The sequence below is a fragment of the Camellia sinensis genome, chromosome 7, assembly GCF_055761805.1.
Source record: "Camellia sinensis isolate YWXY chromosome 7, ASM5576180v1, whole genome shotgun sequence".
Lineage (NCBI taxonomy): Eukaryota > Viridiplantae > Streptophyta > Magnoliopsida > Ericales > Theaceae > Camellia > Camellia sinensis.
Genome location: NC_138967.1, coordinates 71,355,702 through 71,383,198, shown reverse-complemented (window position 1 = coordinate 71,383,198; position 27,497 = coordinate 71,355,702). Strand labels below are relative to the sequence as shown.

Below are 27,497 nucleotides of genomic sequence, written 5' to 3'. Positions count from 1 at the left end.
TATAAAGCAATTGTACATACAATCAAATATTATTTAACCTTCTAGCAAATCATAGAATAGCAAAATAACTAAGGAATTAAGATACTATACAAGTTACAAAACCTTATAACTTCTACATTAAATTAAAAAATTAATTGCCATAAATTATATAAGAATTTAATTCACAATAACCATGTAAATAAATATAGGCAAGTTACACAAATTTTATAACTCCAAAGAACTACATTTAATTCAAACTTTAATTCATCCAATTAAATCACACACTATTCATGGAAATCATAGAAGGGGAATGATGAACCATACTCATAAAATAAGATCAGAGTAATACAATTAAGTATACAAATTATGATAGAGCAATCTAATTAAACTAAACAATTAGAGAATCACAGTGCATAATTTACAATCAGTGAAATAGGGAGCAAGTCCGCAACAGTTCCTAGTAACAGTATACAAATGTCTATATATAAATCTATTCGATCAATTTCATAGGAAAAACATATATGAAAAATCTGTTTTAAGCTTGTTGTTCAAATTTTGAAATTAAATAAATAGATTTATGAAGAAATCAAATTATATATATACTAAGAACACATGCTAATAATTACAACTAAATTTCAACAGAAATACACAGAACAATAAAAGGGTAAAGAGACGAAACCGAAGCCTGCATGGAAGCAGTTTCCTTAAAACAGATTTCGCCGCCTCACTGGTCGAGTGCTTGAGGAATCCCGGCGTCTGTCTCCCAGGATACGACGGTCAAAACCAGCTACGGCAGAAGCACTCTCTGTCTAGCTTAGCGAACAAAACAGTGGCAGCACTCTCTCACTGTAGGAACTTTCAGGCAAACTGACTTGTGAAATGGAAGTAAAAATTTCTGTGTTTGAGACTTGACAAGAGGGTCTCAATTTATACATGTATAGGGGAGAGAGGAAGAGCCTCCAACCTTTATGGCTGTTCATAATGCACCATTAACCTCTGCAATAAAGGCAGGAGTTACAAACCCCATTAATGTAGGAGTTACAAACCCCATTAATGCAGGAGTTACAAACTTCATTACCTTTTTTCCATGAAGCTAACTCCATGAGGTAATTTCTCATTCAAATCTCAATGGTTTTTGGCCATTCTATCTGTGGTGTAAAGATCTCAATGCAAAGTATCTAGACCCACTTGGACCCAACACAATAGATGGTTGGGACCCACTTTAATCTTTAATTAAAGTCACCACACTTTAATATTAAATTAAAGTCCCCAAAAATCATTTTTTCCAACACATATATATGTCCAGAGAATCACTCATCAAAACAATCCCAAAATCAAATAGCACTTTTAAACAGAACACTAAAATCCAATCTTCAGAAAAACAAGATTTTAAAGAATCCAAATTTTCAATTCAAAAAAAAAAAAAAAAAAAGGTGAAGGTACCCAAAAAAGGGTGTCGATAGTGGAAATGTCTAAAGAACTTACAGTGAAATTAACACACTGCATTACAGAGGCAGTCTTAAAGCACCGAATGGAAATCTTCACAGACCCACCACAAAGACCCAGAAGAAAACTTTGATTCAAAGACAGAAACCTACCCCTCTCTCTCTCTCTCTCTATCTATCTAAAATTGCTATGTGTTCTTTGTTGAAAAGGGCTTTTAGGGATTTGTGTTTGCAGTGATGGTGTCAGTGAACAAGACAAAGTACTTATTCTCATTGACTCTCCGTCTATCTCTCTCTCTCTCTCTCTCTCTCTCTCTCTCTCTCTCTCCCTCTAAAAAGTCTCTCCCCAACCCAAAACAGAGCCGTGTTTTGAGGGGCATTTCTTTAAATAAGTCAAAATATTAATTTAATTCCCAAATTAAGTTTAGTTTTGAAAGAATTTTTAAAATAAGCTAAAACGTGGTTCACAATTACGATTTCAACGTCTGTGCGCCTGTCTTGCGTAAAATTTGAGAAGTCTTAAAATCGTGATTACAAAACGCGCTTTTGATTAAGAAATCACGGTTACAAATCACGCTTTTAGTTATATTTTTTTTCTTCTGAAAGCGTGACTGTGAACCACGATTTTAACTTAATTTTTTTTTCTTTTGAAAACGTGATTGTGAACCACGTTTTTTATCATTTTTTTTTTCTTCTGAAAGCATGATTGTGAACCACGCTTTCAATACACAAATGATATTGCTGCTTGGCGTGCTATTGGACCAACTGATACATCAAGTAAATCAACACTCATCAACAATTGGTCCAATAAATTTATTTCATAAAAAATAAAATAAATTTCTAAAAAATAAATTTCTAAAAATAAAAATAAATTTCTAAAAATTTATGTTACCTTAGTGTTTAGGGATAAAATTTATTTATTTATATTTTAAAATAAAAATAAATAAATTTTAAGAATTAAACCCTAAACCCTAAAATAAAATAAAAAATTATTCCTAAATACTAAGGTAGCGTTTGGTAACTTTTACGTTTTTTGTTTATATTTATGAAAATTTTATAAACTGATTTTTATTTATTTTTAGAAAAACATAAATTCCAAACGCGTTTGGTTTGAACAATAAAATAATTAAAAAAATAATTGAAAAAATTTAATTTAAAAAAAAATTTAATTGAAAAAATAATTATTTGAAAAAAAATTTAATTGGGAAAAAAAATATTTGAAAAAAAATTAATTGAAATAAAAGATTAATTTAAAAAAAATTAATAGAAAAAAAATTTTAATTGAAAAAATTATTTTCAATTAAATTTTTTTTTCTATTAATTTTTTTTCAATTAAATTTTTTTTCCCAATTAAATTTTTTTCCCCCATTTTGTTCAAACCAAACGCATTTGTAATTTATGTTTTTCTAAAAATAAATAAAAATCAGTTTATAAAATTTTCATAAATATAAACAAAAAACGTAAACGTTACCAAACGCTACCTTAATATTTTGGGATAAATTTTATTTTTTTTATTTTAGGGTTTAGGGTTTAATTCTTAAAATTTATTTATTTTTATTTTAGTAAAATAAAAAAAAAATTTATCCCTAAACACTAAGGTAGCGTAAATTTTTAGAAATTTATTTTTTAGAAATTTATTTTATTTTTTATGAAATAAATTTATTGGACCAACTGTTGATGAGTGTTGACTTATTTGATGTATCAGTCGGTCCAATAGCACGCCAAGCAGCAATATCATTTGTGTATTGAAAGCGTGGTTCACAACCACACTTTCAGGAAAAAAAAAATGATAAAAAACGTGGTTCACAACCACATTTTCAAAAGAAAAAAAATTTAAGTTGAAATCGTGGTTCACAACCATGCTTTCAGAAGAAAAAAAAATATAACTAAAAGCGCTGTTTGTAACCGCGATTTTCTTAATCAAAAATGCGTTTTGTAACTACGATTTTAAGACTTCTCAAATTTCACACGAGACAGGTGCACAAACGTTGAAATCGTGGTTGTAAACCACGTTTTAGTCTATTTTAAAAATTCTTTCAAAACTAAACTTAGTTTAAAAATTAAATTAGTATTTCAACTTATTTAGGAAAATGCACCTGTCTTGAGTGCGGTAGTTCTTGAAAAAGTTAACTAAAACCTTCAAAAACCGACAAAAACCAACAAAAACAAAGAAAAGTTGGTCAATCTTTTTAGAGAAAATCAGGTTCTTGTCGCCGGAAAGTCGCCGGAAAATCAAGAATACAAGAAATTGTTTCGGTTGTAGATATGGGTTTTAGTCTATCAACCTAGGGTTGACTGAAAAAACAACTGAAATTGAGACTTAGGCTAAGTTTGGCATTCCATAAAAAATCTAAAAAGTCAAAAAGTTACTATCCTATTTAAGTCACATCATCTTATTTAAGTCACATCACCTCTCTACCACATCATTTCAAACCCAATCCATATTTCATAAAAAGTAAAAAAGTACACTTATTTAGAACATCCCAACAACCCCTTAAAAGTTTGAGTATTTTAAGGCTCGAAATGTGAGCTGAAAAAAGAAAAGAAACCAAAAGCTCACCGGAGATACTGAAACTCCGGCGAGAGAGAGACGGGGTAGGGGCTGATGAGTGAAGGAAGGAGGGGAAGAGTTTTCGAAAGTGTTGTGAATATTTATAAACATTTAGAAAATAAATAAATAAATAATATAATAGATATCTATACTATATATTAAGCAAAATGGGGTTTTTAACCCCAAGCCTTGTGGGAGCTCCAATCTCCCAATCTAAATTTCTCGATTTTTTGATTTTTTTGAAAAAAAAAAATCTTAACATTTATTAACTTCTCCCAACTTCCAAGTCTTACCATCATAACAACACTTTAATGCATTAAGAACAAGCATAAAAAAAATTCTTTGAAATCCAACACATATGAATTCCTTGAAAAGTCCCAACACATATGATTATTATCCCTCATAATAACACTTTAATGCATTAAGAACAAGTATAAAAAAAATTTCTTGAAAGGTTCAACACATATGATTATTATCAAAATATTAAACTTTAATATAATATAATGATAATAAAAAAGAAATTTAATTCCTTGAAAAGTTTAATACATATGATTTATTATCAAAATATTAAACTTTAATATAATATAAAAAATGGAAAAAAAAAGACATTTAAAAAATTAAAAAAAAATTTAAAAATCACAATTCACATATATAGATAATTGTAAACACAATCCGTGCATAGCACGAGTGACATGCTAGTATAAATATAATTGACAGCTAATATCCAACTATACAATGAGAGAGAGGGAGGGAGGGAGTAGTTAAATTGAACTCTTCTGAGTGAGAGTGAGGTCACTTTTTAACCTCATGGAACACTCTGAAAATGACACAGGATAAGTTATAATGAAATTTTTTTAGTTAAAATAGTGAAAAATAAAATAAAGTAAAATTTTAATTTAATAAGATAAAATATTATATTTAAATTATAATTATTTTATTTTTTAAAAAAAATTAAAAAAATTATTCTAAATGAGACTTTTTAATCTATATATTTATATATTTTTTTAAAAAAAATTATTCTAAATGAGACTTTTTAATCCATATACATATCTATATAATAAGGGAGAAAGATTTTTGAAAATGTATAAAATGTATCTCTGCCTCAGATGATTCCTATTTGCTTTTTATTCCCGTCCAAACACTCTCTTTGCTCTCTCTCTCTCTCTCTCTCTCTCTCCCACGTCTGCCCAAACACCTTCTCTTCAACTCCCACGTTCTCTCTTCGACTCCGTCTATGGTGGATCTCTCTCTCACGTTCGAAATTCTTTCTCTTCTGAAACTCGCGACCAGAGGTAGCAGATTAGAGAAACTGGAGATAACCTTCCAACAGCGACGGTGGTCTCAATAGGGAAGAAATACCCTCGCCATTGATCAACATCAAGCTCCGCGACTGTCCACATTCCCTCGGCTCCCACCCTCCCAACATCAGCATCGACACCACCCTCCCAACATCATAGGTATTTTGTTTATTCAGTTCTTCAGTTCTTTGAGGCTTCAGTTTTAGGGCAAAATTTTGAATCAGTTTATATATATGAATTGATTTCCAATTTTCTAGTTGTGGTTTCCAATTTTCCCTTTCTCTGCAACAGAGACGGTGGTCTCGCCATTGATCAACATCAAGCTCCGTGACTGTCCACCCTCCCTCAGCTCCCACCTTTCCTCGGCTCCCACCCTCCCAATATGAGAGGTATTTTATTTCTTCAGTTCTTCAGTTCTTTGAGGCTTCATTTTTTGGGCCAATTTTTTAATCAGTCTATATATATATGAATTGGTTTCCAATTTTCTGGATGTGGTTTCCAAGAATACAAGAGTTGAACTATATTTTAATATGATACTAGTCAGGTTTTACCCACTAATGTTTGCATCAAAAAATTAATTAAGGAAAGTGATGACAAAAAGAGAAGAAACATGAATACCAGAAACTCATCAAAATCAAGGACCAATATCACCAATGAAAAATCAAGAACACAGAACAGCGAAAAACCCAAAATTTATGCAACAACTTAAATTTGAGCCAAATGATACAATACAATAATGAAACAAAGAAGCATAATTTACAACAAATTGAACAAACTATGAACTGCTAAGAATTCTAGAGGGAGAGAGAGATGGATTTAATAGCACTACTCGCCCAGGAATTGATCAGAGTTTCCGAGGAGTGAGAAATTGACGACGCCGCTGACCACAGCATCCGATGCAATTTGATTCCAGTAATATTACTTGTGCACCTCAATAAGCCAATTAGACATGCTGATTTATGTGATTTCAAACATATATAGTTTATTTAAATATCTGTCTGGATGAATTTATAGGTCAAGATGGTATCTAGACATTTAGGATAGCTTCAACTTAGTTCTCACTTCTCAGGTCCAACTTTTAAGAGACTTAACCTGCTGCTTTTTTGGAAGATAATGTTGATTAAATGTTCTTCTCTCTTTTGATAGTCATGTATGCATATGATCCTATGTCATTGTGAATTCTGCCATGGCCTTCCTGTTGTCATTCTTCTCTCCAAATCCATGTTTCCCATTTATGTTCCATAAGCTCAGTAAACTTTTCTGTATGACCATTAAGTTCTCTAACTATTTTATTTTCACATTTTGTTGTCCCTTTAGCAACTCCTTATTCAAATTTCCTGAATTATGTGTAAATTGTGTTTAAGTCTTACTTGGGGTTCATGAGCACTAATTACATTGATTATATAAATTGCTATTTCTAGGTTGAATATCCTTCGGCTCCCTCTTGGTCACTGTTGTGTTTTTCCCTTTTTTCTGAGAAATGGAAGTACTTGTTTGGATTTGTTGTTTACATTCTCCATGGTTTTATAGTTGACGGTGGTGGCGTATCATATTGGTTTGGAATTTTTGTCCAATTCTCCATGGTTTTGTAGTTTAGGTGGATGTTCATTGACATCTGTTATTTTTGCAGTGGCATTTCATTGACATCTGTGAGTCCTTCATATTGGTTTGGAATTTTATTCTCATTTTAGGAAATTATATGAGCATCAAAATTATATGAGTCCTTCATATTGGTTTGGTTTGTAAACTGGGTTCACATACTAATTTTTGGTTTGGAATTGTTTTGCTTCCACTACTATGAAACATTATTTGGCCATTTTCGCCTTATCTTCTACACTTAAATTAAGGCTTTCTTTTTCTTAGAGAGATTTCTTTTTCTTCTTTTTCTTTTTTCCTTCAATTTGTGTAGTGGATTACAAATATTTACTTTTAGATTTGTGGATTATGCTGATTAAGTTATACAACTATTTCTCTTTTGGTCTACAAAACATGCTGATGTACACAGATTTCTCCACCATGACCACAGCAGCATATTTGCCTCTTCCTTTTCGCAGACACCCACACTCCTCACAACCATCTCTGCTCCTCCCTCATTAGCGACCCTTTGTCGAAATCTTGATCGCAACAACTGTAGCAACCGCACTCCCCATCTCAACCATCGCACAGCTACCATCTTAGCCTCATGCAACATTGCGAAGGGTAAACACATTTATGTATATACATGCTTCAGTTTGATCAAGATTTTTAACTGCATTCGCATGACTTTACTTAATCTAACTATTGTTCTCATATAGCAGAAAGCCCTAATTTTTCACACCCATGAAGTTTATGAACAGTTGAGCTCCATATACTTTGTAAATTGTTTCTATGCAGAAAAACTAAAAACTGCTTTGAGAAGTACATGACATGGAGGCTGAACTCCAAATTGAGATTGCCAGAGATAATTTCCCTCCATAACAGTATTATGTAGGCAAGAAAACATTGTAAAATTTCATTATCTTATGCAAGTGATATACGCAGAAGTTATAAGTCGATGTGAGTCATGATCGATAAAGCATCATACTCCTATTTTTTTATTTTTTTATTATGGAATCTGAACAGTGTTGTGGAATTAAAAGGTCTAGCAAGAGTTTGAAAAAATAAATTATAAGAAATCAACAGGGCACTAACCGATCCACAGGAAAGACTAAAGTTTTTGCTAATTTAAGGGAGATTTCTTTTTCTTCTTTTTCTTTTTTCCTTCAGTTTGTGTATTGGATTTCAAATATTTACTTTTAGATTTGTGGATTATGCTGATTAGGTTATACAACTATTTCTCTTTTGGTCTACAAAATATGCTAATGTGTTTTTATCTTTATTAGTTAAACATGCTGAAAGTCCAATTTTGTCATGGTTTGATTCTAGGCATGTAATTCTTTATCTTTGTTTGGATGTTATGTTATTTTCTTGAGTAGAGTAATTCATGGTCTTCTTTGTTTTATTTTTTTTATTTTTTTGTTAAAAGTAAATAAAATAAATAAAATTAACTAACTGAACGGGATTGAACTTAGGTGTTAATATTATATCGTATGGAGTCGAGACACTCTTTCCATTGATGTAGCAGAACTAGGATTTATTGAATTGTTAAGCTTTTTCGACTTTCATATTTGTTGTTTTGAAATTCTTTCCATGTCCTTTATATATTGCTTTTTAGGATGTTAGTTTGGATGCTCATTTTCTTTCGAAAAATTCACATTGATTGAAATTTGTAATTTTTTTATTTACCAGTGTGAACTCTTCCAGATTGAGGCATGAGTTATAGTTATAAAGGTAAATTCATGATTTAATTATTGAGCTTTGTTGGAGGTTTTATTTAATATGATTTGAATTTTCTGGCTAGGGGATCATGTATATTTTTGGATCTGAATCAAAATATTATATATATATATATATATTGTCTATCATTTATATTTATTTTGTATTTTTTAACCTTTATAATTAACAATGTTTCCAACTGGTTTGTTTTCTTGATGGGAACTCAAAGCAACATATTCATCCAAAAATGAATATTAAACACAAGGTAAACTTTAATTGCTTTTTGAATTTAATTATGTGTCGGTTTACAATCTTAAAAAATTCTTATCTATTATAACGCTGTTTAATCATGTTCCAATTAATAATGTAACTTTGTTTTTCTATGAAATACATGTCTCACATTCCTTTTTTTGGGTTTCCATTGAACAATACCCTCAATGAGTTAGAAGAGTGTAGGAATAACCTAAACTCTTACATTAGGAAAAAATACACAGATACTCTCCAGGTTTTGCTTTAAAGTTAATGATTTTGGTGTAAACTATTTTAATTTGTTGGGGTTTGATGTGTTTTGATTTTTGAAATTTGAAATGGATTTGATGGGTTTTAGTCGCAGAAATCCGCAGAAATTCGAAGTCGTTTCGCTTGAGACATCACTCCCGGGAACAAGTTTTTTGGCTTCAGCGCTTTCTAGCACATCCTCGTGAGTTTACTCTCTCTATCTCTCCTAGAAATGTTTATAGATATATGAATATATAAACATGTGAATTTGTGAGCAAAAATTGTATGCTCTCTCTTTGTCTCTCTCTTATTTTGCTTTCTATGGATATCTATGAAAAGCCATGAAATTATTGTTGTATTTTTCTTATCAAAATCAGACCAAATTGAATAAAAGATTCTGCCATGAATACTTTCATCCCATGAATACTTAAACTATTATCAGATTTTAGATTTTATATTTAGATTTTAGATTTTTCAAACTTTCCATTGTTTTTTCAATGTGTTGGGTTAGTTTTAGGTTTCTTTATCAGTTCAAATATTTAAAATTTCATCAGATTTTTAAACTTTTATCCCATAAATATGTCGAGTATTCCACCATAAATCGGCCCATAAATCAGTAGGTTCATCATATTTTTATCAACCCATAAATCAGTAGTTTGTACCAAAAAAGTTTGATGGGTTTTGATTTCTGAAATTTGAAATGGATTTGATGGGTTTTATTCACAGAAATCCGCAGAAATTCAAAGTCATTTCACTTGAGACATCATCCCCAGAAACAAGTTTTCCAGCTTCGGCGCTTTCCGGCACATCCCCGTGAGTTTACTCTCTTTATCTCTCCTAGAAATGTTTATAGATATATGAATCTATAAACATATGAATTTGTGAGCAGAAATGGTATGCTCTCTCTGTGTCTCTCTCTTATTTTGCTCTCTATGGATATCTATGAAAAGCCATGATATTATTGTTGTATTTTTCTTATCAAAATCAGACCAAATTGAATAAAAGTTTCTGCCATGAATACTTTCATTCCATGAATACTTAAACTTCCATCAGATTTTAGATTTTAGATTTAGATTTTAGATTTTTCAAACTTTCCATTGTTTTTTCAATGTGTTGGGTTAGTTTTAGGTTCCTTTATCAGTTCAAATATTTAAAATTTCATTAGATTTTTAAACTTTCATCCCATAAATAGGTCGAAATTCCACCATAAATCGGCTCATGAATCAGTAGTTTCATCATATTTTTATCAACCCATAAATCAATAGTTTGTACCAAAAAAATTTTGTCATGCTTGGTTGGAAAGAAAGTGGGGGCATTTGGTTATGCATTTGATGATGGTTGCGTTCCATTGTATTTTCAATGTGTTGGGTTAGTTTTATTTGGGTTATAGTTTTATTTAGGTTTTCTATGCCATTTGTGGAATACTTGATAGTTTTGCTTGGGTTTTTTCCTTGCTGCACTTCCTTGTTGCACTTGGTGCAGAAAATTTTATCTGATAAAGTTTCTGCCATGAACACTTGCATCCCATGAATACTTAAACTTCCATCATATTTTTAAACATCCATCAGGTTTTAGATTTTAGATTTTTCAAACTTTCCATTGTTTTTCAATGTGTCAGGTTATTTTTTTATCAATTTAAATATTTAAACTTTCATCAAATTTTTAAACTTTCATCCCATTAATATGTCAAGTATTCTACCATAAATCAGCTCATAAATCTGTAGTTTCATCATATTTTTATCAGCCCATAAATTAGTAGTTTGTACCCAAAAAAATTCTGTCCTGTTTGGTTAGTAAGAAAGTGGGGGAAATAGTAAAGAAAGTGAAATTTGGGCTCAATTTTTTTTTTTTTTAGCTTTTTGAGAATGAAAAGATCAGTTTAAATATTTAAACTTTCATCTCATAAATATTTTAAACTTTCATCATAAATCAGATTTTTAAGGCAACTAACTATCAAGAATTCCACAAATGGCTTCAGATTTTTATCAACCCATAAATCAGTAGTTTGTACCAAAAAAATCCTATCCTGTTTGGTTAGTGAGAAAGTGTGGAAAATAGTAAAGAAAGTGAAATTTGGGTTTCCTTTGGCTAATAATTGGTTACTGAGAGGGAAATTTATGAGCTGGATTAGGCCGTGGTAATGACCGGGCAGATTATGGGCTGAAAATGTTGTGGGCCGTGGTAGCTTGGGCTTAGCCGGAGAGGGTTGTGCTCGGTAATAGCCCAGGACCATGCTAGGACCAAGCTACTTGGCTTGTTTATGTGGGAATCGAGCTAATTGGGTAATTTGGCCGAGATAATGGAAGCCGGTCCTGTTCCCGTAGTTCACGCTTCCAGCCTGGCTGGAAAGGTCTTTGGTTTACCAGCTCAACCAGTTTTCAGCTCGGCTATGCCGGAATACAACTGAGCTCGGTCGTCGTTGAGCTCGGTGAGCGGAGCACTCTAGCTTGTTGTGCGACACGACCGTTGGCAACCGAGATGATGCAGCCTAGTTGCCGAGATTCCGGTGGTGTGGGCTAGCAGTTTGGTTAGGTGATGATCAGCTAGATTTGTGCTGACAGATGGGATAGCAGCACCACGTGTCGAGAGACTAATGGGAGTAGATTTGAGGCGCATAAGGTATATAAGCGAGTCTGCGCCCCCCATGCCTGGACACATGAACGTTTGGTGAGATATACACTTACACTCAACTCTCTCATGTCTATCTATCCCTGTGTGTGTGTGCTAACTTGATCGTCGGAGGGGTTTTTTGGCTACATACCACCGTGTAGCTCACCGCCGTTGTGCTCGCAGGACGATCGGACTAACAGGTACTTGGAAGAAAGAAGTACGGGCTTGCCTGAATATTTGCTCCCCATACAATTGGCACCGTCTGTGGGAACTTGACAGACAAAACCTTGTCTTCTAGGCTCATCTGATTGCCGTCCATGGCGAACAACGACGAGATTCCGTTATCTATCATCAACGGAGTTACCCCGGAGTCAGGCAGACGGAGAGAAGGACATCCCGCCATCCCTCCTATGGCGGACCTGGAGACTTCTCCAGGAGGACATTCAAGAGACGCGCAGGACAAGCGCGGAAGAAGCTTTGGTCATTCACGGAGTCCAGACGGTCACCGGCGGTAGAGAGAACCGTACGCCAGACGACTGGAACACAAGCTAAGGGACCAAGACGCCGTTATCCGGCGAATGGCGGCGGAGATGGAGGATCTTAAGCAGCATGTCAAAGGGAAGGGTGTAGCTGGAGTGGGAGACCACAATGAGCACACCCAACCCCGCCGTTCAGGCAGTTAGAGCCAGTGGCGTACTCCGTCCATCTTAATCCCCAGAAGTTACAAGGTTGGAGATTCCGACGCACACGTAGAGAGGTCCAGCGCGCAAGACAGCACCTATCAACCCTCACGTCCGGCGACGACGTCGAGGTATTCTTATTCCGCTCGTTCAGAGGATTTGCGGGTAGTCTTGAAGGAATGAGCTCGCCGGCGAGAGGCTTAGAGGATGCCGACGTTCCAGCGGCTATCCTATGGGGTTCACGCCAGTGAAGAGGTCAGAATGCCTCCACCCCGCCTAGCTGCGCCTCTCCTTTTAGATACAGACTTGGCGAGGCTGAGCACCACTCCTTTCTCCCTGGAGATAGAAACAACACCGCTTCTGATGGGCTTCCACCAGCCAAAGTTCACGCTCTACGATGGAAAAACCGATCCATATATGCATGTAAGCCACTTCCGACAGGTCATGGCCGGACATAGGCGAAATGACGCTCTTATGTGCCTTATCTTCCCGTCAAGTTTGGGTGAGTTGGGCTTGAAATGGTTCGAGAGGTTGCCGGAGGGAAGCATCAAAGGATGGCAACAGTTGGCGAAAGCCTTCGTGACATGTTTCAAGACCAACACCAAAACGCCGAAGGAAGTTGACCACCTTCTCAGTGTCAAGATGGAGCCGAGCGACACACTTAAGGCATACAACTCCAGATACTGGGAAACTTTCAATCAGATCTTGGATTGCCCGGTCAACCTGGCAATCACTCAATATAAACGTGGTCTCCCGGTCAGACATAGGCTGCGGGACTCGCCTACTATGCACCAACCGACATCCATGGGCCAATTAATGCAGCGCATCAACGAGCACATCCGAGTAGAAGATGATGCGGCAACATCTACCGCGAAGGCAACTCCGGTAGCAACAGACAAGAGGTCGGTTGGCAAGGTGCACACGGTCGGACAGGAGACCAACCGTTCAAATGATCCCGCCGAGGAGTCTGACCGAGGTTCAAATCGTCAAAACCGGGGTAGGGGTTGACAGAATGACCGAGATGAATACCCCCACGACGACGTAGCTGATGCGAACAGAAGGTTGAAAGCGAGGACAGGTATCACCACGGTCTTTAAGATTCCAATTTATCGCATACTCAGTGAAATCCGTGACGAAGATTATGTCCGGTTTCCTGCTAAGTTAGGCAATGCACAGAAGGGTTTCAATCCACGGTACTACTGCACATTTCACCAGGAGCGCGGACACTGGACAGAGGATTGTTTGCCTCTGAAGCAACACTTGGAGGAGCTAGTCGCAGCCGGACACTTGGACCTTTACATTGATGGGGGTGTTGAAGCCGCGCATCCTGCTCCGGTTGATCCGCGTGGACCGGATGACTTGGAGGCACCCCCTCAGGGCATTGTTAATGTTATCCACGGCATTGTGGAACCGGCGCGTATATGTGAACTCCGAGGTATGATCAAGAAAGCGGAGCACATGAAGGAAGTTTTGTCGGTCCAGCCCGCGATCAAAAGGGGTAAGACCGAAAAAAAAGACGTGATCAGTTTCTCTACAAGGGACCTAGAGCGCATTTAGATGCCGCACAATGATGCCTTAGTGGTCACACTCCGCGTCAAAGAATTCAATGTCAAACGCATCTTGATCAATTAGGGAAGCTCGGTCGAGATCATGTATTACGACACATTCAAACAGCTCAAGCTCCGGGATGCAGACTCGGCTCCGGCAACTTCGCCACTGGTTGGTTTCAACTCACAACCTGAGTGGCCTTTGGGAAAGATTATTCTGCCGGTCAAAGCGGGATTCGTTGTCAAGCAAGTGGAGTTCTGGGTATTGCAAGTGCTGTCCACATACAACCTGATCCTTGAAAGGGGATGGCGTCACGCTATGCAGGCCATAGCGTCGACCTACCACCAGGTGATGAGATTTCCTTTGGCTATGGGGGCAATCGAGGAAGTTTGGGGCGACCAAGTCATGTCGAAGCAATGCTTCGTGGCAGTCAACGGGAGCCGAGCTGCCAAAGGCTTCGTCCAAATGATTGAAGGACCGGAAGACCGGGGAGTCCTTGACGATATGGGCACCAAGGTTGAGGACAAGGCCGTTGAAGAATTGGTGGAAGTTCGGATTGACACAGAAAGTCCAAACAAGTTCTTCTTGCTCGGTTCAAGCCTTACCGCCCAAGAAAGGACCGATATGGTGGAGTTCTTAATGGCAAACATCGAAGTCTTTGCATAGTCGCCTTATGACATGCCCGACATCAATCTGAGTTTCATTTGCCATCACCTGAATGTTTTCCCCGGTGCAAAGCCAATCATTCAGAGAATGAGGAGATCGGCATTGCATCACGTCGAGGTAGTTGCGGAAGAGGTGAAGAACTTGCTTGAGGCACGAGCTATTCAGGAAGTGCACTACCCTCGGTGGATTTCAAACACAATTGTTGTACCCAAGAAGAATGGAAAATGGCGAGTTTGTGTCGACTACAAGACCGTTAATCGAATTTGCCCTAAAGACAACTTTCCATTGCCAAGAATAGACCAGCTTGTGGACTTAACGGCTGGACATAACAGGCTCAGTTTCTTAGATGCCTACCGCGGTTATCATCAGATTGCCATGCATGGCCCTGACCGCGAGATCACCTCATTCACTACACCGAGGGGACTCTTTTGCTACCGAATCATGCCATTTGGTTTGAAGAACGTCGGGGCAACTTTTCAAAGGATGGTGACCAAGATGTTCGCTTCTCTGCTAGGCCGGACAATGGAGGCTTATATAGATGATATAGTGGTTAAGAGCTGGCATCAAGCAAACCACTTGTCCGACTTGGCTGAGATGTTTGCCATTCTCAAACAACACAAACTATGCCTGAATGCGTCTAAGTGTGCCTTCGGCGTGAGATCCAAAAAATTCTTAGGTTTCCTATCACGAACCGAGGCATCGCAGTAGACCCCACACAGATTCGAGCTGTACAAGAATTAAAGCAGCCTAGCTCAGCTAAGGACGTATAGCATCTAGCCGGAATGGCCGCTACGCTTAACCGATTTATAAGCCGGTTATCAGATCGCTGCCGCCCTTTCTTTCAAGCTTTGAAATCAAAGTTCTCATGGGATGAAGAATGCGGCCGGGCTTTAGCCGAGCTCAAGGAGTATCTGTCTTCAACGCCCCTGTTGGTTACACCAAAACCCGGCAAAGAACTCTACCTTTATCTGGCCGTTTCTTAGCACGCAGTCAGTGCGGTGCTTGTCCGGTCAGAAGGAATCAAGCACCTCCCCATCTTCTACGTCAGCAAAAGAGTCGAGATACTTGCCACTGGAGAAACTTGCATTGGCATTGATGATGGCCTCTAGGAAGTTGGCGCACTATTTCCATGCTCATACCATCATCGTTTTAACCGAGTTCCCCCTCAAAGCTTTGTTCGAACGAGCGGATTTCTCTGGTCGGATTCTCAAGTGGGTGATCGAACTGGGACAGTTTGACGGCAAGTTTCAGCCACGCACTGCCATAAAAGCCCAGACATTGGCCGACTTCGTTGCTGAATTCTCACCTGGAACTCATCCGGTATGCCCGGTGGATATTACTGCGACAGATGAGGAGGTGAATACGTGCTCGACCGATATAACACAGCTTGGCAATGTTGGCGACGCGGACATTGCGTGCCCCGCCGAAGAACCTTCAGCTAGTATGACACTTCCGCTCGGCGATGCGTCGACGGAGTTGGGTATCACCGACCAATTTGCTCTGTCTGGTGTCGTATCACCAAAGGGGGAGGAAATGGAACCGATCAACATTGAACTTGAAGCCGAACAGCCGAGCTACCGTGGTAACATCAATCTTCAGGCCTCCCAGGACCCCTCAGAGTGTTGGAAGCTCTTTGTGGGGGAAATGTGGAAACTTTTTGTTGATGGGGCTTCTAACCGCCACGGTGCCGGGCTGGGCATCGTTCTGATTTTGCCAGACGGACTGACCATCGAACACTCTATCACCCTTGGATTCCCTACATCAAACAATGAGGCTGAGTACGAGGCACTTTTGGCCGGGCTTAAGAGCGCACTTCAGATGCAAGCATCCAAGCTAATGGTTTACAGTGATTCCCAGCTTGTGGTTAACCAAGTTTCTGGGGTTTATGAAGTAAAGGATGTCAGAATAGTGAAGTACCAAGCTCTGGTCCGAGACCACATCAAACGATTCTAGGCAATAAGGGTCCAACAGATTGGCCATGAAGAAAATGGCCGCGCAGATGAATTAGCCAGCCTTACTTCCATGGTCGATAACACATCTCCCAGCCCTCTCCTAATTGAGTTCCTACTGAGGCCCAGCATTGAGGAAACCGGGCAGACGGAAGTACTCTACGCCGAGCTAGGTCCTTCTTGGATGGACTCTATTATCTTCTTTCTCAGAGAATGGACCCTTCCAGCCGACAAGAAGGAAGCACATAAAGTCCGGATGAAGTCAGAGCGGTTTTGGCTCTCTCCATCAGGCGCTTTATACAAGAAGTCTTTCACCGGTCCCTATTTAAAGTGTGTGCACCCAAGCAGCGTGGAAGCCTTCCTGTACGAAATTCACAAAGGCATCTGTGGCAGTCACATCGGAGGCAGATCTCTGGCCTACCAGGCTATATCGCAAGGGTATTGGTGGCCGTGCATGCAAGCAGACGCGCAGAAGTATGTTCGCAAATGTGAGAAGTGCCAAAAGTTTGCCCACCAAATCCACCAGCCAGCCAGAGAACTTCTTCCCCTCACCAGCCCTTGGCCCTTTGCGATGTGGGGGCTAGATATAGTGGGGCCACTTCCAACGGCGCCAGGCAACCGAAAGTTCTTCATCGTGGCGACAGACTACTTCACCAAATGGGTTGAAGCTAAGCCTTTGGCGACAATCAAGGAGAAAGACGTCAAACGGTTTGTCTGGCAGAATGTGATAACGCGATTTGGCGTCCCCAAAATTCTGATCTCGGATAACGGCACCCAATTTGACGGCCGCCTATTCAGAGGATTTTGTGAAGACTTGAAGATCGAATTCTACAATTCTAGCCCGGCTTACCCGCAGTATAATGGTCAAGCCGAAGCATCAAATAAGACCATTCTTGATGGGTTGAAGAAAAGGCTTGAAAAAGCCAAAGGCAAATGGGCTGAGGAACTCCTAACTGTCCTTTGGGCATACTGAACGACTCCGCGCCGATCAACCGGGGAAACTCCTTTTGCCTTGGCATATGGCATGGAGGCGGTCATCCCTTTGGAAGTTGGTATGCCCACCCTCAGAAGTGAAAGTTTTGAGCCCGAGCTGAATGCCGAAGCCATTGCCCTAGAATTGGACATAGTGGAAGAACGCTGGGAAAAGGCTCTCATCCATGTGGCCACCTACCAACAAGAGCTTTTAAGAAAATACAACAAACGGTGCACCCCAGACCGTTCAAAGTAGGTGACTGGGTCTTGAGGAAGGTCATGGGCAATACCCTGGTGCCAGGTGAAGGCAAACTAAGGGCAAACTGGGAAGGACCCTACAAGATCACCGGTCAGGCGGGCAAAGGGGCATACCACTTGGAGGACCTGGAGGGAAGAGGAATACCCCGGCCATGGAATGCGGCCAACCTCAAGCTATACTATTTTTAGCTTTTGTTTTCTTTTTGTGCAAAGGAATTTTTTGCCTTACACTTCAGAATGTAATATTCTTTTTGTCAATATATAGAAGTGTCTCATCTTTGCCTTAGCATTCTGATTGTTGCTTTTTAGTTTTGAGATTCTCAACCGAGATGTTTTACTCCGGTTGAAAGAGTTGATGTTTTTCTCAACTTTGAAATTAAAACCGAGATGTTTTACTCCGGTTGAATGAGTTGATGATTTGCTCAACTTTGAGATTCTCAACCGAGATGTTTTACTTCGGTTGAAAGAGTTGGTGTTTTGCTTAACTTTGAGATTCAAACCGAGATGTTTTACTCCAGTTGAAAGAGTTAGTGATTTGCTCAACTTTGAGATTTCAACCGAGATGTTTTACTCCGGTTGACTAGGTTGATTATTTATTCAACTTTCATGGAGCTTTATTTCGGCTGACTGAGTTGATGATTTGATCAACTTTTATATTTAAACCGAGATGTATTGTTCCGGTTAAAACAGTTGATGATTTACTCAACTTTATGGTTGAAACCGAGATGTCTTTTCTAGTTAAATAAGTTAAACAAGATGATTAGTTTTGCTGAGGTATTTTGTTCGGCTGAAGTTATTCAGCTTGAAGACTGTGCAAACACTTGATGGAAATTGAACTTTTTCATTGATGTGTAAAATAACTACAAGAGGGGGGGCAGATAGCCCAGTTACATGTTCAGACACAAAAGAAAGAAGATAAAAGAAAACTAAGCTAGGGGGAAAGGTCAGTGAATTCATCCCCGCTTGCCTCCAGGTTAACCGTTGGTGTTCGGTCTTGGACACCAGTCTCCGTTTGGCAGGGCTGCTCTTGGCGGTTCTGTTCCTCAGTATTTTCCTCGGTCTCTTCTGCGCCTTCTTCCTCGGCTTCAGCCTACAACGCGCTGAAGACGTCGTTGGCATATGGCACGAGATACGTCAGCAGGAAGACAGTTGGCGGAGAGGCAAACACGTCAGTCTCAGCTCCTTGGCTGAGCTGTTCACAAGCAGTCTTCCAGCCCGCCTTAAAGTAGATGTCTTGAGTGGCATGGACCTACTTTGTGTAGCTCACCTCGGCCTCCTTGAAGCCGGCATTATTGGCGTCCTCCAGCTCCTTCTCCTTTGATTGTTTCAGCGCATCAAGCTCGGCTCGGAGCTCGTCTCTCTCTTTCTCGGCAGAGCCAAGCTGGCCGAGCAACCGGGTATTGTCAGTGTTGGCTATTTGCAGTGAAGATTGGGCTCTCCCGAGCTCGGCTTGGAGGCTTTGAACTTGGCTGGCAGAATCAGTTGCCTTCTGCCGAAGTCGGTGAATGCGCTCCATGACCAAGTGCTGCTTCTGGATGGCCTGCAAGAAGAAAGTTTGATTAGAAACTGAGCAAACACTTGTGAAATTTGCATAAAAAGTTTGAGATTCTTACCCTGGTCATGGACTTGACCGAGGATTTCACCAACCGGGTGTCTGGCACATGGTCCCTGCCGACCACGTCACTCGGTAGGAGGAGCGCTTTGCTGAGATCAAAGGGGAGCAGATGTTCCTTGTCGCCTTTAACAGAAGCTGTCGCTGGGATATCTTTACCCCGGTGCTTGAGTTGGGGCCTCCACGGAGGAGTTGGGCCAGCTATCACGGCAGGTTGCTCAGTGCTGAGCTCCGTAACAAGCTCGGCTGAAGGGTCTACACGTGGCCTTTTGCCAGCCTGGCGGGTGTCTTGGCTGGATTGCCCAGCGGTAGGAGACGCCAATGCAACCACGGTTCTGTTGGATTGCCCGGCAGTAGCAAAGCGGGTTGTGACGCTCGGTATCTCGGTGAAGGTGGCGGTGATCAAGTTCTTGATGCGGCTTCTCTTGGCCATCTCTTCTGCTTTAGTCAGACGGATGAATGGAACGTCAGGAAGTGTAAGATCTGGAGGCGGAGATGGAGCGCGGAGAAAGTCTGTGACCCTACTCCGGGGTGGAGCTGAATACCGGTAGGTTGGTGTGTAATCGAGGAGGTCGTGGCAATCCCGGTTGCGGTAACGGAGCACAGTCTTGATGGCTGCTTCGTTGGGGTAGTGATAGTTGGCTTGCAGGGCTTCGATCGCTGCGAAGGAAGGAAAAATTTAAGTATAGAATAGTGAAGAAAGGCAATCGACCGAGCAAGTTAGCACGGCTTACATGTGGAACCGAAGTTCTTGCTAATGAACCAGCCCAGTATGTTGGCTGTTTCATAGTTGCCGGACATCCAGAATAAGTCGTCGTCGTGCAAGTCCTTGTCCGGGGTGCCGGTCACTAATCTTTCTTTGCTCGGTCTAATCTTTAAGTAATAGGCGAGGCCACCGCTTGTGTGCCCAAGGGTATATTGACGGAGTATCTCGGCTAAACCTAAGTTGGTTCCAAGCCGGTTGTTCAGCTCGTGGATCCCGTTGATTATTCGGTATATGTTTGTTGAGACCTGTGTGGGTGCTAGCCCGGTACGACACAAGAACTCGGTCATCAATGGGTTGACCAGGAAGCGGAGGCCTCCTTCAATGATGAATAGCACAGTGAAGGGGCATTGGTCTAATCTGCCCCAAGGGTTGATGTCTAAGGCGCCGAGCTCTAATTGAACGTCAGCCGGGATACCATACTCTTCCCGGAATACGGCCAAGGCGGCCGGAGTGTCAACAAAGAAGCGGTAGCGCCCCATGTGTCGCCAACTGGTTTAGCTCGACTGAGGTGGTTTGGCACAGACTGGTGTTTGATGGCTGCTCGGTCTTTGAGAGCCTCTGTATTTGGTCTGTGGTCCCCTTGGACTCTGCAGGAAAAGGATGGCAAGTGTAAGTGGAAGCGCGGTCGCGCAAAGCGAGCTTGACTTTAGCTCGGTCATGAAGAGTGCCAGACCACCTCGGACGCAAAGGTAAACCAATGAGCTCGGTCGCTCAAACGGACTAGTTGTTAGCCCGGTCGAGCGGCCTAGTCCTCTGTCTACCTCGGTTTCTACTAAGGTTTTGGCAAACTTGTAAGTTGCTCGGTCTCAATTTTTTTGGGATCAAAAGAAGACCTGGAGCCCGGTCTGCTCCAGATCTTCATGTGTTCATGTGTTCATCACTGGGATTGGAGAACAGCGAAGAGAATAGGGCAAGTGAGGGTTATATCCTAAAACCTACGGATTTTGTGCCCTAGAATATGAAATACCAAGTGAAAATAGTAAAAAGGGGCCCGAAGGACTTACCAGTTAAGGGCAAAAGCTTCTTCTTTGGACACGAACTCAGGAATGGCAAGAAAGAAAGGGCACAGGAGCTCTGGATTGACGAGGAGGAAGGAAGGTCAGTAAAGAGGAGAATGAATGAGGATATAGCATTTTTATAGAGGTGAAAAGACCACCCAAATTTGAATGTGAAGGGACGTGATGGTTGGCTGTTCGAGGCCAATCTAGGCACGACACGTGTCCCTATTGACGGCGGCGTCAGTACTGAAGAGACAGGATGGCAAATCGAGGCGTCGACCGGGTAAGTTTTGAAGACATGCATGTCAACTAGCCTGGTCACCATCTTGCAAACTGAGGACTGAGGAAGAGTTACCCCGGTCAGAACAGGTAATCCCAGTCATGCTTGCGCGGATGGAATTAAGTGGCAATTAAGAGGGAAATTTATGAGCTGGATTGGGCCGTGGTAATGACCGGGCAGATTATGGGTCGAACATGTTGTGGGCCGTGGTAGCTTGGGCTTAGCCGGAGAGGGTTGTGCTCGGTAATGGCCCAGGACCATGCTAGGACCAAGCTACTTAGCTTGTTTATGTGGGAATCGAGCTAATTGGGTAATTTGGCCGAGATAATGGAAGCCGGTCCTGTTCCCGTGGTTCACACTTCCAGCCTGGCTGGAAAGGTCTTCGGTTTACCAGCTCAACCAGTTTTCAGCTCAGTTATGCCGGAATACAACTGAGCTCAGTCGTCGTTGAGCTCGGCGAGCGGAGCGCTCTAGCTTATTGTGCGACATGGCCGTTGGCAGCCGAGATGATGCAGCCTGGTTGCCGAGATTCCGGTGGTGTGGGCTGGCAGTTTGGTTAGGTGATGATCAGCTAGATTTGTGCTGACAGATGGGATAGCCGCACCACGTGTCAAGAGACTAATGGGAGTAGATTTGGGTTGCAGAAGGTATATAAGCGAGTCTGCGCCCCCATGCCTGGTCACATGAACATTTGGTGAGATATACACTTACACTCAACTCTCTTCTCTCTATCTATCCCTATGTGTGTGTGCTAACTTGATCGTCGGAGGGGTTTTCCGGCCACACACCGCTGGGTAGCTCACCGCCGTTGTGCTCACAAGTCAATCGGACTGACAGGTACTTGGAAGAAAAGAGTACGGGCTTGCCTGAATATTTGCTCCCCGTACAGTTACTATGTTTAATTGCTCTGAAAGTTGGTATTGTGTTTACTTTGAGTCTTATGCGTAGCTTTTTGATAATGAAAAGATTTGGACTCATCAAGGCAACAAACTATTTGAGTGTTGATGATCTTAACTGAATTGGGTTGTTGGACTATTTGTCGATTTGTTCAAATTTTAGGTATTTTTCTTAATTGTCTTGGGTTATTTGTTCGATTTGTTCTTAATTGACTTGGGTTATTTTTAGGTATTTAGATTGTTTTGAAACACACAAGTTTGGTTCAACTTAATGCCATTTTAGTTTATGATATCCTTTTTCTGTAATTTTGATTTTTTGTTTTATTTTGTGGAGAAATTGTATCATTTTTTTATTGTTATTGGATTAAATGGAATTGTATCTCTTTCAATAAGCCTATGTTCTTTTGTCTAATCTTTTGTGATTATTTAGCAGTAAGTATTGAACCCAAGAATTTTAGTTTTATGATCTGGGTTTGGTGTGATTTTAGGGAGAGGATCTAGGTGATGTTTTTACTGGTGCATTTTTTAAGTAGTTGTTTTTTTGGGACTCTTTTTAGGTTGCCAAGTGGCAAAAGTCACCTGCAGTTTGGCCCTCATTTTGATTTTTGTTTTTCTAAACCTTAAATCAAAACACCTAGAATATATTGGAATCATGTTGTTGTACAGTTTATACATAATCCATTTGGTTTAGCCAATATCTATTGGTCCAATTTGAGTTAGAATTTGGTTGAATTGAGCCAAATGTTTTAAAATGGCTGACTTGGAAACACCCACAAGTCTACTATGAAATGAGTAGTAGCTATTGTTCTGTGGACTATGGTTAACACTCTGGTTCTCTCTTTCATTTATTCATCTAATATCTGCATTTGTATCATATGGTGGTAATATTTGCTATGGAGTTTTGTAGGTATTCTAGGTGATTCTCAATCATTTTGATTCTCTATCATTTGTATCATTTGTGTTTTTCTATATGTTCAAGAAACCGATATGGGTTTGTGTTTCCTTCACTACAAGAAATTTCATATTTGGCGACCAAAATAAATTTAGTCGCCAAAAGTGTAATATTTTTTGGGTTACTCTTTGCCAACCAAAGAATTTCGTTGCCAAATATGAGCTTTTTGTGACTAAAAAAATGTAGTAGTCATATAGTAGCTGTTCCGAGGAAGTTGATATCTCCTTTTTAACTGCTTAATCATTGTTGGAAGCATTATTTTCATCTATTTCCCTTTTGAACTAGAAGAGAGGCAGTAGTTATACTCATACACGAGGAAATACAGTTGTTTCAGTCTTATTCAAATATGAATTTAAGAAAATATTAAGACCTTTGTATGGCCGGTCTATTATGAGTCTGGTTTTATAATTTGAATATTTTATTATATAAAAAAATTTGGCGACCATTTTTTATAAGAAAATTTAGATCGATTTTATAATCATGACTTAGTATTCGTTGTAATGAAAATCCCTATTCATGCTTTACTTTTCATGGAAGTAGCCTTTCCTAATCTTTCATCTCTGGTCATATCAGATCACTATGACATTACCATTCTGTCACATAAGATATCCATTCATTCTTTTATGAATGTGGTGCAGCATGTCCATGGATGATAAAAGCGGAATGTTAACGATAGCCAAACTCATAATTTGTCAATCGGCCTTATCCTCCTCACCATCTTCTGTCAATATCATGGTCTCTGCAGTGTTCCTCTACCTCGCTTTCTCTCCCCAACACCAACACACCTCCACCGCCGCAACAACAACAACCACCCACATTATCAACCTCTCCAGAATAGATGTGTGTATGTTATATTTTCTGTAGTCAATTTCTTAGTCTCTACCATTTCTATATCCAAGAACTAATCTCTTTTTTTGTTTCTCTAAAAAATAAAAAATTAAATGATGAGCTTATCTGAGATTCTACTACTCTCTCTCTTACCCAATTTGAAAACAACCTCTCCAGAACATAATGATTATGTAGTTTTATTTGTTTAGTATGTTTCTATTTGGTATTTTTCCACTTTTTTTTCTGTCTTATTCAGTTTTTTTTTTTTTTTTTTTTGGCCCAGGTGTGATATATCTTAAGGCACGGGTTATATTCTAATTCTTACGATAGCCAAATTTTTGTTTGGCCCAAGAGTGATATATCTTCAAGTTTGTTGGTGGAATTAAGGTCTTGATCATCATTTCTGTTGGTGGAATTGATCTTTGCAATTTATGTGTTAAGCTTTATTAATCTAGGTTTGAGTTGTTTGAAGTGTGATAAAATTATTGGTTTTGTTTGTGCATATCAGCTCCAATTTTGTCATTTCTGTTGCATTTGTGTTTGTGTTCATAAAAATTAATTCAAAAACTTGGCAGAAAGTTTGTAATCTCTAGGTTTGTGTTTATTTATGTGTGTGAGAATATGTATTTTATCTTTCAAGTTCTATTTTTCCCTTTTTTGATAAATTTCTTGACCCACAACAATAGTGGAAACAGCGTAGAGAATACCCTAAAAGTTCCATAGTCATCTTCTCCATTTATTCATCAGATCCAAAGCTCACAGACCCATGGGACTAAAAGAGGGGTGGATTCTATGAATGTACTCTCAGCTTTTTAAATTATTTTATTTTATTTTTTATTTTTACATAGCCGTATTTTTTTTTTTTTTTGGTGGATAGAGGATATTCACTCTCTTCAGCTACATTGCTGGATGGATGTTGTTGTGGTCCTTGCTTTATTGTTCCAGTCCCTTGATCCAATTTCATGGTGTGTTCATCTGAGCAAACCAAATGGATAGTTTTATTTGATTTTTTAAAAAAAAAAATTATGAGTTGTTCATAGCATTTTAGTGCACAACATTAACTCATTAATATTCTTTAATATGATGCTTGGGTTCTATTGGGAATTAAATTGTTCAATCTATTTTTAGTTTACAATTTTTTTTTTTTTAATTTAATATTATCATCTATGACTTAAGGAAATAGAGAGTTTTCGTTTGAGAAGAGAGAGGAACGGGGAGGATATCAGTTGGTGAGAGAGAGAGAGAGAGACAGTTGAGAAGATTAATGTTTTACAGTCTTTGGGGGAGAGAAACTGAGGTAATAGAGAAGTGGAGAGAGAGTGGGTGAGAAAACTGAGAGATTGCAATTTGGGGGAAGTGCAATTTATCTTGGAAAGATTTTTTTTTATTAGAAATATTAAAAATGCTACATATTCTTAAAAAAATACAACTTTTATAACTCACTCACCTGTGATTAGTCTAAGAAGGAAAGAAAAAAAAATAAAAATATATGATTGGTTTACATCATTTTGGGAGTCATGGAGGTTCTTGAAATTTATTTGGGTTATTAATAAATTGGTGCTTCATTTAAGTTTCATGTTTTCATTTAGGAATTTTTCTCCTTCCTGTGAATTCATTACCTACTCTTTGAAAAGAAAAGAAAAAAAACAAAAAACAAAAAATTTAAATACATTCCTCTCTAATTTTGATTGATATTTTAATCTCATCATTAATTGTACCGTGCCTTCAGGCACGGACATACGCTAGGGTTTAGCACCTTTTTCAATTTAAACCTCAAGTTTCCAATTTTGACAATTTGTACCCACCATTCCACCTGTGTTGCAATCCGATCCCCCAATCAATCTCCCTCTCTATTAGTTAACGAAAGACTGATTTGGGCGTCAAAATTGCCCTAATCTTCACAATTTATATGGTATACAAGAATCAAAACATGAAAATCAACATTCTCTCTTCCCTCTCTCTCTCTCCTCGCCTTCTCGTCATCGTCGTCGCCCACCGCCACGCCTTGTCATTGGCACCACCAACCTCTTCACTGCCTTCACCGCCAAATCACACAAAGACAACAACAAATCACGCAAAGACAAACACAAACAGATATATCTTTCTGAACCTATCTACCAATATACACACAAAAAGATATGTATATCTATATCTTCTTTAGAGCCATTAAGGTTTCAAGGTAAACATCTAAATGTAAACATCTAAATATAAAGATCTAGCTATGAAAATTTTGTAAAGATGTAAACAAATCAAATGATGTAAAGAGAATGCTTGAACAAGTAAAGATCTAGATGTAAAGCCAAAAAATGGTTTTATGGTAACTTTAATGTGAAATTAAAGTAGGTCCCAACCATTGGTTGAAGTGGGATTAAATGAGTTTAGATTCTTTGTAACAAGGTCTTTATACCACAAAAAGAATGACCAAAAATCATTGAGAATTGAATGAGAAATTGTCTCATAAAGATGACCTCATGAATGAGGTATTAAGAATTATGTATAACTACTAATCACACATTTATTGTAGAGGAAAACTTTGATGGGTATTTGAACCTCAAGATTTTGATAAAGGCATGAGTCCTCTACGGCATCCAAATTTTCCAAAGGAAGGGAGTTATGGATGCTTCAAGGATGGGCTTGGGCCAAGACTATGGTCCGAGTTGGTTATGGAAAAATTGCCACACGCGCGCATGCGAAGCCCGCCTGCTTGGACCGAGCCCGAGTCCGAGTCCGTGATTCGTGATCCATGGGTCATGGATCTTGGATCTTAGGCTTGAGGCTTACTAGAATGGGTTAGGTTTGGGCTGGGCCGGATTGGTGGTCCACCAATCTAATCTTTTTGGGTCAAGTCTGCTGCAAATATACACACTTGTGTATACAGAATATATATCTCAGATATTATTGTCCCATCAGTTTTGGTCCATTACTCTAACAGTTTTTGTAGAAATAATGGGCATTGGTTGCTAGCCTTCATAGCTTGAGGCTCATTTTTTCTCCCCCACAGTGTATAAAATGAGACCCATATCCATTGGTTTTGGTACAGAATTTTTTCTCCCATATAATCAAGTCAGGCCTCGTTTGGGAAGGGCTGGTTTAGCCAAAAAGTTAACAACCCATACCAAAAAGTCAAAGATTCACTTTTCTCTCTACTTTTTGCACATCTTTTCATAAAAAGTCAAAAAGTCATTCCAAACATACTAGTTTTTTTTAGCTCATACTTTAGTCAAATAGCCAAAAAGTTACTAAATTAGCTTGTTCCCAAACGATGCATCAGTCTCATCTTATAATATATTCTTCCTGTGTGAGAGAGTGCTGTCATTGTTGGTTTGCCAATGCTAACAGAAGGTGTTTCTGTGTTAGCTAATCTAAACCGTCATATTCTGGAAGACAGAAGTTGACGTACCTCCGACACCCACGGTG

The 27,497-nt window shown here is 39.2% G+C and overlaps 1 long non-coding RNA gene across 1 annotated transcript; it reads left to right on the top strand.

The window, feature by feature from the left end:
- The first annotated feature begins 5,096 nt into the window (after nucleotides 1-5,096).
- On the top strand, nucleotides 5,097-8,533 carry LOC114281937 (uncharacterized). The gene is made up of 3 exons (XR_014335487.1): nucleotides 5,097-5,432; nucleotides 5,565-5,662; nucleotides 7,279-8,533. It is a non-coding gene; the product is annotated as an uncharacterized LOC114281937 (long non-coding RNA).
- Nucleotides 8,534-27,497: the final 18,964 nt, after the last annotated feature.